Here is a 6,000-nt window from a genome sequence, read left to right as displayed (position 1 = left end):
TCCAACACTCCAAGGTACTTCCAAAAGTCAAGTAAAACTACAAGTCAAGTGAAGTTAGTTTCAAAGTCAAGTGAAGTTAGTTTCAAAGTCAAGTGAAGTTAGTTTCCAAGTCAAGTGAAGTTAGTTTCAAAGTCAAGTGAAGTTAGTTTCCAAGTCAAGTGAAGTTAGTTTCAAAGTCAAGTGAAGTTAGTTTCCAAATCAAGTGAAGTTAGTTTCCAAATCAAGTGAAGTTAGTTTCCAAGTCAAGTGAAGTTAGTTTCAAAGTCAAATGAAGTTAGTTTCCAAGTCAAGTGAAGTTAGTTTCAAAGTCAAGTGAAGTTAGTTTCCAAGTCAAGTGAAGTCAAGCTTAGAAGTAAGTAAGTCAAAACAAGTCTTTAAGGTTTTCCAAGAGTCTTCATTGATCGTTTTAACTTCATTTTAAGGCTCAAGTTAAGTAAAGAATGAAGAGTTCCAAGTTAAGAGTTTCAAGTTGAGTAAAGAGTTTCAAGTTGAGTCAAAGTATCGAGTTTCAAGTAAAGTAAAGAGTAAAGAGTTGAGTTCATTTCTCAAAGTTATTAGGGAACTATGTATTCCCAAAGAAGTTTTAAAGAAATGTTTTTACATTTAAACAAGGTTGGAAACTGAGATTTCCAAAAGAGCCTTCGGGCTAGTTTTTGAGTAATTATCTCATATCAGCAGGAATAAATATGTTTTAAAAACATAAGAGCCAGTACATTTTTGGGAGTAGTATCGAGCACCGAATTGGGGGAGCGTTCAAAGAACCCACAGCCCCCATAGAACCATGTTAGCCACCATGGGTAGAAAAGGATCATACTTTTTAGATGAATCCTTTTCAGATTAGACTAGTGGATCCATTAGGCAGTTCAGGTCTTATACCTTTGGCCGGGTATAAGATGCTCTGGCAGCGTGAGGTCGATCGCTGTATCATCACTATAGCTCTTATGTGATGGTTGTCGGTTAGAGAAACTCCCACAACAGTTATTATATTTTTATACACAGAAATTATTGTATTTTATATACATCAGTTCATTTGTATTTCTATATACATCTCAGGCTTATTGTATCCTTGTATACACACAGAGTTTATAGCATGTTTTAAACAGTCTTTCTTTATATCGCACTTGTTTTAAATTACCTTATATTGAAAGAAGTCAGTCAGGTTGAGTTCAGTTATTCAAGAGTCGAGTATCCTTGAGTTAAGTATCTTTGAGTTAAGTATATATCTTGAGTTGAGTATATATCTTTGAGTTGAGTATCTGTCTTTGAGTCCAGTATCTATCTTTCGAGTTGAGTAAGTTTGAGTAGTTTTGAGTATTCCTTGAGTTGAGAAAGTTTGAAAAAGAGGTAAGTTATTCAGTTTATTCCAGTGTTTCTTCTAGCCTATGTTGTTTAGATTTCCAGCTTACATACTCGTACATTCCACGTACTGAGCCATTTGGCCTGCATCTTTTTATGATGCAGACACAGGTATTCAAGATCATCAACATGAGATTCGTTGATACATCCGGGAGTTCCAGTTAGCTATGACAAGCCTCTTTGCTTCCGGAGGATTTCATTTACCTTTCAGTTGTATCAGTTGTTAGGAGGTCGTGGGTCTTGTCCCGGCTTCCATCTTTATCAGTTAGAGGCTTCATAGATAGACAATAGAGTTTCAAAAGTCTCTTCATTTATTTTGTTAAATGTTTTGAAGACTAAAGTTTCCTTTTATGGCGAGTTATATATATATTCTATTATCAGAGTTTTCTTTTGAGTTAAAGATTTGTAAAGTTGAGTTTATAAACTTTTTTTTCAGTTTTAAGCTCTTGTATGCTTAAGTTAGTATTCCGCTTGGAGTCAGCCAGGATGAGGGTTCGCTTGGGGACCAGAAATGGTCTTCGAGTGCCGGCCACGTCCAGGGTGTAGGCTCGGGGCGTGACATTTTTATATTGGTTTTTATCTGTTTTTATCATGTTTTGCAGGAAAGGTGTTCAGGTGCAGAAGTATAGAGACAGCTGAGAGAAATGCAGAAACAGGGCATTCACGGAGGTAATCTACGGACCGTAGGTCCATCCACGGTCCGTACGTGATGACCGTAGATCAGCAGGCATGGTATTGAGGGCAAATCAAGGAAATCTGACTAAGTGTGGAACCACGGTGCCCATTGACGGTCCGTAGATTGATCTTCGGACCGTACTGTTGATCCGTAGAGTGATACTGTGAGGGTTCCAGTACCTGATTTTTGAAGATTCTAAGTATGGAGCTACGGAGGGGATTGACGGACCGTAGGTCGATCTACGGTCTGTACTGCTAGTCCGTCGTTTGCTTCAGAGAAGCTGATTTTTGGAAGCTGATATATTTTCTAAATCCCGATTGACAGAAGGGACTTACGGACCGTAGATCCATCGACGGTCCGTAAGTCGGTCTCGTGGATTGAAGACGCGTACCTGAACAAAATTTTCCTTAATTTGTTTCCTTTTTTATTTAGGATTTGTTTTCTATAAATAGGACATGTAAACCTCGTTTTTGGGGGTTAGACACTATTATTCTAGTTTTACTTTGTAACTTTGGAGATTAATTTGGAACTTTTGCAATTATTGATTTCCCAAGTTCGTTTTGAAGATTTTGGCTTTGCAATTCAAGTTGAATTTCTGGGTTTATTATTCTCTTTACGTAAGTTCATGATTTCTTCATCTACAATTATGAATTGTGTTCTTCCTACTATGAGTAACTAAATCCACAACTAGGGTTGTGGGAACCATGAGCGATTAACAAAGTATGAATAGTAAATAAGCAATTCTTGACTAGTATTTTGCATGCATTGATAATTCTTTCGTTTAGAAGTCTTTTTAACGGTGGCCAACGTTAGAACTCGCCTTGTTACTACTTGCCGGACCAAGGAGGTAATTAACAAGAAAAGAATTATCAACATAGATTTAGTGTGATACTATCTAATAGGCTAGTGTCGATTGGTGCGAAGTAATAACTAAGCCAAACATCGATTATGATGTCTAATATGAGGTAAAAGTAAGGTTTAGTAAATTATACACACGTAGCCGGACCAAGGTGCGGGGTGAAATTCTCTAGATGCCGGACCAAGGATTTAGAGATACCTAACTTATCACTTTGCATGTAATACACTAGAAAATGATTGCTATTACTACGATTACTGTGTTAGGAGATTGTGGGGAACACATATACCCTAGTTATTTCTCTTATCTTGATAACAACCAAAGTTGAGTTTGATTATTGATTACTTATTAAGTTCTTACTATTTGTTTCACACAAGCACAACCCCCCTTTTATTACCTGTTTCTGGAAATAATTTGACTAATTGAATATAATTGTTAGTTAAAGTAAAGTCTAAACCATTTTCCTCGTGGGATCGATCCCAACCTACAAGTTGGGAACTTTACTTGATAACGATCGCTTATACTTCTGTAAGGAGGTGTAATTTGAGCGTATCACTGTACTCGTAAGTGTATCCAATCATAACAATCCCTTGACAATACTGTTGCCTTAAGGTGGTCATACCTTTCTTTTAAACCAATCCACAATTCAAGTGGATCTTTCACTGTCAAATATTCAGCCTTTAATCCTTCATCAAAATGATGACGAAGAAAAATTATAGCCTTCGTTTTGTCCTGACTAGATGTTGCATTACCTTCAGTAATGGTTGTACCAAGACCTTTAGCGTCTAGGTGAATTTCAGCATCGAGTACCCATGATAAATAATTTTTGCCAGAAATATCAAGTGCCACGAATTCCAATTTTGACAAATTTGACATGATGAAAAACTATCATAATAATAGTCAAGTTAGATTAAAATAATAAACTTTTAACCATTGAAAGTTAAGAATATCATATGTAGTATTCTTTAATAAGAAATTTTATTTTCATTAATTAATAAAATTTACTACCATCTTATATTATTTAGAGAACATATAAACTAAAAATATTCTAATGTATACTTGTGCTTAGAATATGAAAATAAAAATAGTTATATTACCGAAATATACCTTATAAGAGATTTCGTGCTGATAACATGTTATAAAATATTTGACTTAACAAAACTAAAGTAAAAAGAAAGAACAATAGAGAGAGTATTTGAACATAAACAAAGAGAGAGTGAAATTGCTGTGTGTTTTTGTTATATAAATTTGATGCCTATTTATAGGCCAAGGGCATGTGGCAAAGTGTGGTTTGCCAAGTTAACCACACTTTTGCATGAGTGAAACATTTCTACCATGGTAACTCCACATGACATCCACAAATTTACAACAATCTTTTAATTATGACTTGAATTCTATTTGATTTTTTGATAAATAGTATTTTTTTTGACTTTAGGAGTTTAGTATCTTCAACAAATCTTTTTGCTTAATTTTAGGTTTAGAAGTTATTGGTTTTATTACAAATTGTATTCTTAGAGTGCAGTGAAATAATATCAATCATTTAACGTTAATTCATAAGCTTTCTTTATTTGTATTCTTTTGTGCAATTTATTTTCTTTTTAAACCAACAATTGGTATCAGAGTCATTTTTCTTGAGGGACCTGTGAGTGAAGAGATGAATTCTTAAATAGTGTTTCACGAATGACTTCATCTATTTTGATGGTGGAAATTCTCAGTTATGGGTTGTGAGAATGGAAACTTATTACTTTGAGACTCTTGATCTTTGGAAAGCTATGGAAGAGCATTATGAAATTAATTCGCTGCCAAATAATTTCACCATAGCTCAAATCAAGAGTTACAAGGAAAAGAAAACCACAAAGTCTAAAGCGAAGGCAACTACTCTATTTGTTGTTGTTTCAACGACTATATTTCACAAGAATTATGTCTCTCACATCACCTAAAGAAATTTAGGATTGTCCAAAGAAATATTATGTTCGAGATGAAAGACTTCGAGGAATGAATGTATTGAATTTAATAAGAGAATTTGAGTTGTAGAGAATGAAAGACTCTGAGACAGTCAAAGAATGCTCTGACAGATTGCTTGACATTGTGAACAAGGTAAGATTACTACGCGTTGAATTTAAAGATGCAAGAATTATTAGAAAAAAATCTTGTTACCGTGCCCGAAATCCGTGATGTCCCATAGTATCCAAACCGAAGTTCATGATGAAATTAACATTGTTGTTTCCATTAGCGGAGAATCTACCTAGCTAATGAAATGATTACAAGCATTAACTAGTCGGGTGGATCAAATTCTAGGGTTTTTGGGTGATGTTAAGTGATCTTATCAGGGGTGATGTTTAGGTGATGTTGTGATGTATATAGGTGTTTTTGGGTATATCAGGGCCCTATCCTGACACTTCTATTAATGATAGGATCTTTGAAAGACTTCATAGACTTGTGTCAACGTCTCATGTATGTATGTATGTATGTTTTGGCTCACTTCTTATAACTACTTATGTTTAATCCTATATTTTGGAAACATGGTTCCTTTATGAAGCTATATCTTAGGTCTCAAGATTTCTCTATTTTTCATGATTATGTCATGGTATCTTTTTCATGTAGAGTTGTCCACTTGATCAAGTTAAGGCATCAAATTCTCCGTTTTGAACTACCAAGCTTTGGGGCGTGACAGATCACAGAAGGTGTTTCAACTCCGTAAATCTTTGTATTGGTTGAAACATACTCCACATTGTTGATTTGCTAAATTGTCAACTGCTCTGAAGATGTATGAATTTATTTAAATAATCATACTCAAATTATTATCTTTTTACCTTGCAAGGGACAAATTTGCAAATTAATGTTCTTGTCTATGTGGATGACTTGATTTTTCTGGAAATGAGCATGGTACTATTACACGGTTCAAAGACTATTTTTCTCAAGTGTTTCTACAAGAAAGATTTAGGTGTTCTGAAGTATTATTTGGAGTATTCGATCAGTGTTTATGGTAACAGTCAAGAGACATTGTATATTGCTCAAAATCCGGTCTTTCATGAACAGACCAAACATATTGAAGTAGATTTCCACTATATTCGGGATGAGCTACTTGATGGTAGTATCTCTCCACTAATAC

Source organism: Solanum verrucosum, unplaced genomic scaffold (assembly GCF_900185275.1).
Source record: "Solanum verrucosum unplaced genomic scaffold, falcon-dt-bn FXZP01000237.1, whole genome shotgun sequence".
NCBI classification, from domain to species: Eukaryota; Viridiplantae; Streptophyta; class Magnoliopsida; order Solanales; family Solanaceae; genus Solanum; species Solanum verrucosum.
The sequence above is the reverse complement of the archived record's forward strand: the minus strand, read 5'-3'. Positions refer to the sequence as shown.